A 12,709-nucleotide genomic window follows, 5' to 3' on the forward strand; every position below is an offset into this window, starting at 1 on the left:
CAATTCCCAGGTCATCCATCCTCAGCCCTGGCCCTCTGACATTTGTCATGGGGAAAGATCACTTAATGCTATGTCAGCTCTTCTTCTAACCCAATTCTGCCACTCAGAAGGCTGACCACAGGGCATTCAGTCCCTTCTGAGAGCCCACTAGCCAGGCCCAGCTTTACCTGCAGCCATACTTTACCCTAGGAACCTCTAGACTTAGCTGGACCTTGCCCAGGAGAATCTTCCCTGCCCTCTAGGGCCTTGGTTATCCTAGGCTAGCTTCCCAAGTCCCCCTCTTCTCATCCATCCAGTGTGTTGCTGAGTGCCCAGGACACACTGAAATGACCCTAGCTCTCCCACCCCTGACTCTTACTGGATACATGGTCTCCATGGTCTCTGACCATCTAATCCTCAGTGTAGAGCCCCACTGACTGGCCTAGCACCAGAGGTGAGTCTGTTGATCCTTCTTCCCAGCATTTTTCTTATACCCAGCAGTGCTGCTAGGGGTGAGAGGACCTACCCTTGCCTGCTGCTTAAGGACCATCCCAACAGTGTTTGGAGAAACAGGCAGTGCTGGGGATCAAAGCTGGGCCTTTTGTATACAAAGCCTATACTGCATCAGTCCTTTGAGCCAGCTCACTAGCCTTCCTTTCAGTCTTGATCCCAGCCATCCCATCCTCCAACCAGTCCCTCAGCCATCTCAGCCCACCCTCTGAGTTTTTCAATCTCATACTTTTGGACCTTCACCCAGAAACTTTCTCTTGTTTCTGCAGCTGAGGTGTGCCCAGACTGCATCACTCTGCTGCTATTGCTGCTCCCTCGTGGTCAATCTGCACCTCTGTCCTACCTCTGTCCTTCAGCTATTAGGAGCTGATAGGCTCAGTGGCACAGGACTGGCCATCCCTTCCTGCTCAGACAGTCCAGCCTAAACCTTGGAACAGCATGTCCCTAGCCAGCGATCCCATCTGTGCCCATTCCAACCTCCCAATCTATCTCTCAAAAAACCATCCATGAACCAAGGGCCACACGACTCTTAGCTCAAGCCCGTGGCAGAACTTCTAGGTTATAGTCATTGATGATTATTTTTTTGTTGTTGTTATTGTTGCTCTTTTGATTGTTTGTGGGGTTTTCTTTTTGGGGGGGGTGTTCACACCCAGCTGTGGTCAGCACTTACTCCTGGCTCTGTGCTCTGGGATCACTTCCAGTAATGTTCAAGGGACCACATGGGGTGCCATGTGTTGAACCTGGGTCAGTCACATGCAAGGCAAATGCCCTGCCTGCTACACTCTGTTCAGTCTCATGATTATTTCTTCTGAGAAATTTCTCCTTTCCTTTCCTCCTCCAGCTTCTGGCAACACAACTGCTGTGCCCAAGGAGCTATAAGTCAAAGCTCGGACCTCGCACATAGAAGGTGTGTGCCCTATCTCTGAAGTCACATTCCAGACCCAGTTCAGTGCTCAGGGGTCATTCCAGTGCTGGGGGTGTCATGTAATACTGAGGGTCAAACCCTAGGCTCCCCATGCAAAACAAGTGCTCAGATGTCAAGTTGCTCTTGGGCCTAGTAATTCCTCTTCTTAATGATGGATGAGTCATTGTCACAAGGCACTGAGATATGCTGATGAGCCCTGCCCTGTGCCCAGCTTGAGCCAGTTCTTCACAAGGACACTCAGTTTCTCCTCCAGTAATAAAAAGAGCCAGGGTCCCTGGTAGAGGAAGTCGAAGGTTTTTTCCAGCTCAGGGTCCCTTCTTCAGTATCTGTCTCCTCCCTGGTCTGTATTGAGGGACCTTCAATCCTTGACACTGGGCTGCACAGCTAAGGGAAGGAAGATGAGGTAGGCTGAGTTCTCAGTCACAGAGGCCCTGGCAGCAGCAAACCTGGAGTATATTCTCAGAAACACATGTTCAGGGTCTAAGATCAGAGCATAGGGGTCACTTTATCACCTACATCTCAGTAAAGCAGGGAGATGGGGAGAAGAACATGTGCTTTGCATGAATGGGGTCCTGGGTTTGATTCCCAGGTACTCTCAAAAATTTAATCTGAAAAACTGAGGGCAAGGCTTAGGAAGCACTTGGTGGCAAAAGTGCCCAAGTCTGTTTCCCACACTGCCCCACAGGTCTGTGTGTCTCCCAACAGCTCCTGCACCACCAAGTGTGTGCTAGCACCCCAACAGATGTGTGCAAGTAACACTGGGGTTGAAACTTTTAGCAAACACTGTGACAAATACATACAAGAAGACCACAAGTAAAAAGTAAGACAAGGGGCCGGAGAGATAACACAGCAGTAGGGCGTTAGCCTTGCATGCAGCTGATTTGAACAGACGGTTATTCGAATCCCGACATCCCACGTGCCCCCCCCCCCCCCCGTGCCTGCCAGGAGCAACTTCTGAGCGCATAGCCAGGAGTAACCCCTGGGCGCCCAGAGCCATAGGTCTCATTCCAAGGGGGTGCTGAGGTCTTGGGCCCCTCTTATTCTCTCTTTTTTTTTTGTTTTGTTTTTGGGCCACACCCAGCGGTGCTCAGGGGTTACTCCTGGCTATCTGCTCAGAAATAGCTCCTGGCAGGCACAGGGGACCATATGGGACACCGGGATTCGAACCAACCACCTTTGGTCCTGGATAGGCTGCTTGCAAGGCAAACACCGCTGTGCTATCTCTCCGGGCCCCCCTCTTATTCTCTTAAGGTCCAGGATGGACCTAAGTCAGTGTGATTGCCCTCCAAAAAAGTTTAGCATAGTGTAGAGTGTTTATTTTGCACAAGTCCGACCTGGCTCTGTTCCCCAGAATCTCATATGATCCTCCAAGCACCATCAGAAGCCCCCAAAACAAACAAAACAGCAAAATAAAAAAGCTTAAGTTTTAAAGTTTGGGTCTTTCTGACCCCAAACATGCCTTTTCTCTATGCATGAGGTAGGTGAGAGAACCTTCAAAGATAGCCTTCCAGTGCATGAGATAGATGAGAAACAGGCACCTACAGGGCCAAATCTGAGCAGAAGAAAGAAGCAGGTCCAGACAGCCCCTCGAGCTGCCCCACATCTCTGAGAGCCCCTGCTCCTCCTACACCCCACCCAGCCCCAGGGGTGCTGAGCTGAGTAACTCCAGCTATGCGGCCTGGCCGGTCTACCTGGGTGGGAGTGGGCAGGGCTCTCCTCATGGGGGTAGCCCCCACACCTGTAGGCCCATGAGAAAGATGCACTGAGGGGAAACAAGAGGCAAAGGCTGAAGCCACACCAAATTCCTTCCTATTTGCTCAGAGATGGGGCCCCTCTACCAGGCCTGGAACCCATGGTTTCTCTCCTCACAGTCATCTCAGGAGGCAGGTGAGAGAGGAGGAAACTAAGGCATGGCTATCTTGTCCAAGCAACCAAGTGTGATGCCCCTCCCAGAGCAGTTAAAACTCATGCTCCTTTCTGCCTCTCATACAAGATCAACAGCCAAGAAATGGGACTTACACTCCTTCCTACCAACCTCATCAACCTACCCTGAGCTTAAGCCACTTTCCTCAACACTATTCCCAACTCAGCCACAAAACCCAGAACTCAACCATTTCAAAGACCTGCGACTCTTTGGCTCAAAGTGTTCCCACAGGTCTGAGACCTCAGCCTTCTGAGTTGGTCCATGGGTGGGCAGCAGACATCCTACAGGCAGCAGGGGTTTGCAGCACACCCACGTCCTCACCACACTCCAGCCACAGGTCACCAACAAGGCTACCAAGGCTGCTCCCTTTTCGCTGTCTAAGAACACATGCTGCCCCAGGGTTAGGTGCTCCCCAATGGTCAGGCCCTAGCCTGAGATGCCATCTATCCCCAGAAGGGTACTCTGGTACATGCTGTAGGTGGCTCTGAGGTTTTCTGGGACCATCCATGTATGCATAGCTAAGAGGCACCAGACTAAACTTATGGCCTGGGTACTGGAGTGATAGCGCAGCAGTAGGGCATTTGCCTTGCACGTGGCTAACCCGGGAGAAACTTGGGTTCAATCCTTGGCATCCCATATGGTCTACTGAGCCTGCCAGGAGCGAATTCTGAGCACAGAGCGAGGATTAACCTTTGAACACTGCTGGGTATGACCCCAAAACAAAAAAACAAAAACAAAAAAAACAAACCAAAAACAAAAATGGGCTGAGGAGATAGTTCATAGGGCTGGAGCACAGTCCTGCAATATGTGTCACAAATTCCATTTCTGGCACTGCATGGTCCCCCAGCAATGCACAGCACAATCTAGTCGAGCATGGAAGGGAGTAGCCTTGGGAATGAGTATGGGTATGTCTTGGACTGCCCCACACACCCCCAAGAAATATCATACCAGAGAGCTGCTAAGTGTGAGGGGTTCTCAAGGCCCAGGAATTCATGACCTGGCAGACCCATCTGAGAGCCTGGAGGTGTAGTCAGTTCGTACACCATGCTGGCATATAGCAGGTGCCTGATACAGTATTGTCAGGAGTAAGTGCAAACCTGGAGGGCCTAGACAGAAATAATACAGTGTGTAGGAAACTTGCCTTGCATGCAACCAATTTGAATTTGATTCTGGCCTCCCCTGATCATTGCCAGAAACAAGTCTTGAGCACAGAGCCAAGTAGGACCCAAAGGACAAAACCAGAAAAATTTAAAATAAAATAAATGCACACATGGGGTAAAGTGAGCATTCAGCTTCAAAGCATCTGTGTGAAGCCCCGACTTTAAGCCTCGTTGCCATCCCACAAGCCAAGTTGACTACCGATGACAAGTGTCTTGGTAGCACCACAACCAAGTACATGAGAGCACCACAGCTAAAGTATAGGGGATCCCCAGTCATTGTAACAACCACAAATAAGTGGGGGGAGGGAATAACTTAAAACCAAAGAACTTTAACAGAGAAAATGGATGCATGTCCATCCATGTGCACAAATTTAGTTTTAGGCTGGGGTGAGGTAGCAAGGAGGATGGGGCATGGGGGGGCCAGAGAAGTGGGGATGATTGAAGGCACAATGATGATTCCTGAAGGAGTCAAGCTGTTCTCCTCTCTCCAGTTCCTGGAATATTGCCCAAGTGTTTTAGAGGGAGTTTCAAAGATAGCACAGGCAGTCTGTGCACAGAACCTTCTTGCTCCTATACTTAGACATGGCCTCTGGGTCCTGAGTCCCTAAGCAGGTCACCAATGATGGTGTGAACTTCAAAGATAAGGTGACACACTCATCTTTGGCAGGAGCTGGGCACAGCCAACTTATCCATACTCTTATCTCCATTTTGCAGATGGAAAAACTGAGAGTTAAACATTCGTTTAGGGTGATTTTACCTGATTTGTGAGGGGTGATTGCAACAAGTCCTGAGGGTGGTAGTCATTACCAGCAAGCAAAAAGGTGGGGGGCAAAGCCCAATGGAGACTATCTCCCTCAATTTGACACTGCTCAGCTCTCCCACTCACCAAGAACCCCAGCCAGTCCATACTCAGAGATAAACAGCCAAGGCTGAGGCCATCCATGCCCATGGGTAATGGGAAGACCTGGCCCTGAGCTGGATCAATTGGGGAGTATCAGAAAAACAGCACTGAACCTGACCAGGCCCTCCGAGGCTCAAGATTTTTCAAAATAGGTCAGGTGTCCTGAGCCTGGTTCCTGCCTCACTGACTCCTCCTCACAATAGTACTCGGGCACCACACTCAGTCTTGTTCCACAGCTGAGACACAGAGTTTGGTAAATCCTGCCTAGGGGTTAGCTATGACTCATCAAGTGTTCAGAAAGAGTTCTGTCTTCTTGCCACTCTTCCTGGTTCCAAAAAAACATTTGGAAAGGCCTGGCCATTCTTTTTTCACTAAGTCCCTCAGTTGCCCCTCAGCAACTCACAGAGCTAGCTGCTATGTAGGTATATGGCTACAAGGATCCTGGCCTTCAGAGGATCCAAGAACCCTCAAAGTCCAGCATGAGCTGAAGGATGTCCATTTTTCTAGAGAAGACTTTTATACTTCCAGGGGGTGGGGGCTGGCATAAAAAATGGTATGGAGGGGCCGGGAAGGTGACGCTAGAGGTAAGGTGTCTGCCTTACAAGCGCTAGCCAAGGAACGGACCGCGGTTCGATCCCCCGGCGTCCCATATGGTCCCCCCAAGCCAGGGGCGATTTCTGAGCACATAGCCAGGAGTAACCCCTGAGCGTCAAACGGGTGTGACCCAAAAAAACAAAAAAAAACAAAACAAAAATGGTATGGAGCTAGAGTGATAGCACAATGGGTGGGGCATTTGCCTTGCATGCAGCTGACCCAATTAAATCCCTGGCATCCATGTAGTTCCCTAAGTATCACCAGGAAGTGATACCTGAGTGCAGAGCCAGAAAAAACTTCTGCGCATTGCTGGGTGTGACCCAAAAACAAACAACAAAAAAAGTTATGGACCCTCAACCTGGATGTTTGTTTTTTGTTTTGTTTTGTTTGTTTTTGGGCCACACCTGGTGATGCTCAGGGGTTACTCCTGAAATAGCTCCTGGCTTCGGGGACCATATGGGATGCCAGGGGATTGAACTGCCGTCCATCCTAGGTTAGCGCATGCAAGGCAAACACCCTACCGCCTGCACCACCACTGCAGCTCAACCTGGATGATGTTAAAGGCCACATTCATCCCCAGAATTTTTTAGTTGTGTGCACTTCAACACAAATTCCAGTCTCCAAGGCCTTCACAGTTGTCATGCTGCCAAGTTCCTGGACTAGTGGCTTCTTAGCAGTACAAGGCCTGGACCTAGTGCCACACTGCCCTACAGGGCCTCTCAGCCTTATCTCACCCTCTCCAGCCCAGGGCTGAGAAGGCAGAAGACCTCCAAACCTTTCCACAACAGTGGCTGCCCCACGCACAGCCCTGCCCACAGGAAAGTTGGGCTCTCAGAGTTTCAGGCCCATCTGTGCTCCAGGGCCCTGAAACCTCTAAGACTCAAGTTCCTAAGGAGAACACGATTTTCATCAAGCTGGGCAAAAGACCTGCAAGCCAACTGAAGAAGCAACATTACGCTACAAGATATGAATGGGGAGCGTGGTCTCTCCACAGCCCTCCCCACTGACCCACGGTGGCTCCTTGGGTCCTGCCTCTGAGGCAGTTAAGGGATGGAGGAAGAAAGGGGGCAGATAATAAGCAATTGTTAATGTGATCCATATGGATCCTGACTGGTCTCTCTGTTTAACAGGATGATAATGTCAGGGAAAGAATGCTTGACTGGGGAAAGGAAGGGGCAAAGTCCTTCCTGGACTTGGGGGGTGGGGGAGTGTCAGTCCCGGGGGAGGAGGAGACCCAACCAGGGGTTTCCACCCACCAGGCTCACCATGTTTTTCGCCCCAAAGTGGCCAGATTCCATGCTCTGTGGGCTGTCCTGACAAAACCCCTTTTATTCAGCCAACAAATGTTTACCAGACACTCAGAGGTGCCAAGCCCTGTGCCAAGCCCTGGGGGTGGGGCACAGAGTAGTATGTGATCCCTTAAGGAAGGAGGCAAAAACCCTTGGGGACTAGTCACAAAGCCAAGGCATACATGACACACAGACCCACACAGGTGTAAGCCCACCACAGCGGGAGGGCCAGCATGAGCCAGGCTGTGGGGCTCCAAGGAGAAAGGAGAAAGCGTGGCATCTGAGCGGGGCCTTCAAGAATGAGCCGGTTATGGAAAGACAGACACAATGAGGAAGGCATTTGGCTGAGAGGGCAGCCATCGCAAAGGCAGAGAGGCGTGAAATTGCGTGGAGAGAGGCTGAGATCTCAGCAATAAAGCTGCAGCAGTCGGGCAGGGCCTGGGAGGGGAGGGAGGAGATTCTTGCTCCATAAAGAGCTGTGGCCATGGATGACCAGGAGGAAGGCAAGAAAGGGCTGGATGATCAGCAAGCACCCTGTCCTCGGGGCCCTGGCCCAACCCCCTCCAGTCTGTTGCGGAAATTGCCCGGTCCTGGGATCCGAGGGGGCCCGGCCCACCTCCACACCACAGCCAGAGTGTCCAAAACCATGCTCGTCGTGCCCTCCATACAAATCTGCGACTCCTGGTGAAGCGGGGAGGGGGTCCCCTTGAGGAATGAGGGTTCCCCAACCCAGGGCAACTCCATCGCCCCCATCCCCAAGTTCCCCTGGACCCGCGGGCTCTCCCGAACAGACACGACACGGAGGGCGCGAGGTCGCTCCTCCCAGGGCCGGCTGCTGCGCCACCAAGGGAATCGAGGGGAAATAAATAGAATGGTGTTAAATAGGGAAAGGGGATTTACGAGCCTGTCACCCGCGCCGGCGCCGCCGGACCGCAAGCCCTGCCCCTTTCTCGCCCACCCCAGGAAACCCCGACCCGCCCCCTGGCCCGGGGCACCGGGGACCCGCAGCCCCGCAGCCCGGCCAGAGCCTGGTTTGGGTCCCGCGCGCCCGCCGGAGTCCACCCAGGGCCAAAGGCACGGCGGAGAGAGGCGCTGCTCGACCCCGGGAGGCTGAGCCGGGAGTCGGGGTCACCACCCGCCCCGTCCCGAGGTCCCACCGGCCAAGCTTCCCCTGAGAAGCGCTCGCTCCTTCTGCACGGAGGCAGAAGCGGGGCTGCAAGCAGAGCTCGACACCCACATTCTTCCGCGCCCTATTCTCCTCCGAATTAGGTCTCCATGGAGACCCGGCCAGGCAGCCCGGCCTGACAGCCCCACGGCCTAATCCTGATTTAGTGACCGTCCCTTTAACAGCCCACCCACCCGTCCACCTACCCCTGCGCGCTCGGCCGCTCCCGGGCCCGGCCCGGGCCGGGGACTGCGCTCGTTCGATCCCTGACCACCTACTATGTGCCGGCCCCCTCCTGCCCGCCCGGCACTTCTCATAGTCCGAGGGTCCGTCTCGGTGGCTCGGGGCGCAGAAGTTTGAGGGGCACTTCCAAGGGGCTCCCTCCCCAGCCCATAGCCCGGGTGCGAAGGTAAGTAAGTCCCCCCTCTTTTTGCAACGAACTCTCAGAGTGGCCTGTCTGGGCCCCTGGGGCCAAGGGAGGGAGAGAGAGAAAGGAGAGGATGAGAGTCGGGGGTGCCAAGCCCCAGCGCGCTGTCACTGCCCGGCCGGGCATCTCGGGGCCCGGCACCCCACCCCCACCCCTCCCACCAGCGAGGGGCCGCTGGACAAAGACCTGACGGAGTGGGAGGGGCCTGCGGCCGGCCCTCGGACTCCGGACACACTGGCTGCTGCGGGGACCCGAACCCCGGCGCGGAGCGGGTCCCGGCTCCGCACCCCGCCATCCCGCAGGCTCCCCCCAGAGTCCGCGGCTCGCCACTGCCGCAGCCCGGAGGGCGGACGGGACGGCGGAACGGGGTGCCCGTGCGGGGGCCGCAAGAGATCCTCGTTCTGTCCGTCCGTCCGTCCGTCCGTCCTGCCCCCAGGAAAGTGACCCTCGGCGTCCACGCACACGCTCCCCGGCCCTGCCCTTCGACCCCGGCTGAGTTGAGACCCGCGCCCCCCCCACCCCAAATCCCAGCCCTCCCCGACCTCGCACGGCCCCGGTGCCCTGGACAAAGCGATCGAACGAACGGTCGCCACCCCTCACCCCGGCCCGCCCGCCCGCCACGCATTCTCCCTCCGGGCCCGCTGGCCCCGGCCCGCTCACCTCGGCATCCCGGCCGGTTCCTAGCTGAGCGTACGCGGCCTGGGGGGGCGTCCGGCCCCGGGGCCCGGGCGCGGGCCGAGGGCTACAGGCCGGGGCTGGGGGGCAGCGGCGCTCACCATCCTGGAGCTGCGGCCGCTGCTCCTGCTGCAGCTGCTGCGGCCGTTGCAGCCGCCGCGGCCCGGAGCGGAACTGGGCAGTGGGGGTGGCCGGACAAGGGGCGGCCCCGCTCCCCCCCCACCAGCAGCAGCGGGACCCCCACCCCCACGCCCGCGATGCCTCGCCTCGCAGGCCCGGCTCCCCTCTCGCCGCCGCCCCACCTCCCCGGCCCCTCCGTCCGTCCTCCCGACGCCCGCCCCTCTCCTCTCCGGCCCGCCCTCCCCCACTCGCCCCCGCCCCGCCCCCACCCCGGCTCGGCCCGCCCCGCCCCTGCCCTCCCGGCCTCTAAAATAAATTAGCCACCGAGGGGGAGAAAGAGAGCAAATGACCCTCGCCGTGGCGTCAGTCCCCTCCACTCCCCTTGCCCCTCCAAGCGGGAATTTGGGGCGTGGGTGCAGGCTGAGCAGGCGGGGAGAGGTTGGGGAGCGGTCTGCGGGAGAGAAAAATACAAGGGGGGGTATTGAGTGGCTTAGCCGACCATGCCTGCTGGGTGTGAGAGGTGTCCTGGGTCGAAGGGCGACGGGGATGGCAGCTGCTGGCCCGCCCGCCCCCGTTTGCCAGGCTCGGCTGGACCCCGCGCCCAGGAGCGCCCAGGGTTTGCTGGGCTCACACCTACATCCCTCCACACCCTCCCCACGCCCCCAGGTGAACTGAGCACCTACTGTAGCCCCAGACCCCAGAGGCATAAATGGTGGAAGGCCAGGAGGAGAAAGTGTAAAGCACTGTGGCCCACCTGGTTCAGTGCTGTCATGGATCCTCCTGCTCGTTCAACAGCCCGTCATCTAAATCCCGGACTAGGTCTTAGGGATACTAGAGTACAGTATGCCCCTGGCTGTCCTTGGGGTTCCCAGGTCACAGTGACAGAATCCCATCAGACACCCCAAGCATAAGGCCTTCCAGGTGACAGTGAAAGTCGGGGGAGCAGCCTTACCAGAGTCTCCTTTGGAGAGCTGCGGGACCTCTCTGAGTACCAACAGGACAAGGTTGTGTTCAAACTCTGCTTTCTGACCAGGTGCTATTCATAAGGAGACCCTCCACAGCTCTGGCAGCTTAGCATGGTCAGGACCACACACTGGCCTGGAGGAGACCTGTATCAAGGCAGGGGGAGGAGGGTTTGCAAGGCCTCCAGGGCTCAGAACTGCTGCTTCGGGGGGCCAAGATGAAGCTCCAGGGCACAGCCTAGGATCCTCCATTAGTCTTTATTAATGGGGCATCTGCGGCCCAGAAAGAAGACACAAGCTCGGGAACAAAGAGCTGACCTGGAACCCACCTATCAGGCTTCCAAGTGCCAGAGCAGGAGACAAGGGAGAAGTAGGATGGCATCTCTCTACAGATGAGCAATACCTCAGCCAGCTGCAGAGCGGCAGGAGGCCAACTGTGACCTTGTTAGGGCATTGTGGCTGGTAACATACTTGACCAGGCTGGAGAAGAACACTTTGAGGAGGGGCAAGGTTGAAGGAAAAAAGGACCCTTGGAATCGGGGTACTGCTCTCTTCCATTCCCTGGGAGCATGGCAGGCTTACCGGGTTTAGGGGGAAGAGAGAAGGCCTTCCCAGTCACAGCAGAGTGACTGGAGCAACAGCGTAGCAACTAGGGTGCTTTCTTGGATATAATCTACCCAGGTTCTATCCCTGACATCCCATATGATGCCCTGTACCCTGAACACCTCCAGAGTAACAGAGTCAGAAGTAACCCCTGAGCATTGCCCAGTGTGGCCCCAACTCCCCCTGCCTGGGGGTGGGGGGGACTGAGCAGGAAAGTGATCTGCAGGCTGGAGAGGCCTCTGCTACATCTTAGAGGCACTAATTATTTCTGAGGTGCAAACTAGGTTGACCTTACAGGCATGTAGTGACACGCAGGGGTGAGGCCAAGATCTCTAGTTGTCCCCTAGCCCCCCACATATTCCACACCAGTGTTCAGGCGCTGAAACCCGTCCCTCTCCCCAGCTCATTAAAGTCCTGTTAATACATCATCGGCCTCTGGGCTGACAAATGCTCCGTCCTGGCAAATGGCCCTTCATCATGCTGCTGCCCTGCTACCTCCTGGCGGGGCCCTAGGGATCTGTTCTCTGAGGACTCTCTGCTGACCCCTCTCTTGCCTGTCAAGGGGTCTGTGCCCTGAGAACCCCTTGTTGAGGACAGGCAGATCAAGCTGGGCTTGTGATGGCTCCTGGGCAGGTCAAGTGCCCAGCAATGGATTGGATAATAATAGCAGTCACTGCGGAAGGCCAGCACAGGCCTCGTTCTGTGTAAGCACTTGGGCATGCACCACATCCACGATGGAAAATCCCAGTTCCTGCCTGCTCCTGGACAGGCAGTGCCTTGCTCAGTGCTGCTGAACACCCACGTATACAAGCATGAGGAACATGGGTGTCTGAGCACAGAGTGGCCATGCACCTTTCTGGAAATGTCAAGAAAAATAACTGGAGGCCAGAAGAAGGTTAAAAGGTCTGTTTGGCATGCAGGAGGTTTATCCCCAGTGGCACACTGTCCTCTCAGATCTACCAGAAGCACCACCAAGCACTCTACTGGGGTTACACACACCACTGGGTGTAGCCCAAAAATCAAAAAAGAGGAGCCCGAGCTATAGCACAGAGAAGAGGGCCTTTGCCGTGCACGAGGCCAACCCGGGTTAGATCCTCGGCATCCCATATGGTCCACTGAGCCTGGCAGGAATGATTCCCGAATGCAGAGCTAGGAGTAACCCTGAACTCTGCCGGGTGTGGCTAAAAAAAAATAATTAAATAAAAAATGAAAGAACTCAGTAGTCTTTTCCGGGTCTAGAAAGGAGAGAAGATGCGGAAGATGTGTTGGGCAAAGAGAGAGGTGGACAAAGGTAGAGGGGGAGGAGGAAGGAAAAGTACCCCAGGACGGGCGAGGGGAGAGAAGGGAAAGAAATAGAAGAGAGGAAGAGGAAAGGGCGGGGAGACGTGTGTCTTTGTGGTCTTCTGGAGCAGCAGCTCTGGAGTCCTTAGAAGCAGGAAAGGAAGGAAATGTGTCCCAGTTGAGAGATTGGGGTG

General features: G+C 55.5%; 1 protein-coding gene across 1 annotated transcript in view; it reads right to left on the reverse strand.

The window, feature by feature from the left end:
- FIGNL2 (fidgetin like 2) overlaps window positions 1-9,667 on the reverse strand; it is a 31,048-nt gene extending 21,381 nt beyond the window's left edge. The window contains exon 1 of the mRNA XM_049783387.1: window positions 9,535-9,667. The gene's annotated coding sequence lies outside the window, so the exon portion shown is untranslated. The remainder of the gene's footprint in view (window positions 1-9,534) is intronic.
- Between the last annotated feature and the right edge of the window lie 3,042 nt (window positions 9,668-12,709).

Source organism: Suncus etruscus, chromosome 11 (assembly GCF_024139225.1).
Source record: "Suncus etruscus isolate mSunEtr1 chromosome 11, mSunEtr1.pri.cur, whole genome shotgun sequence".
Lineage (NCBI taxonomy): Eukaryota > Metazoa > Chordata > Mammalia > Eulipotyphla > Soricidae > Suncus > Suncus etruscus.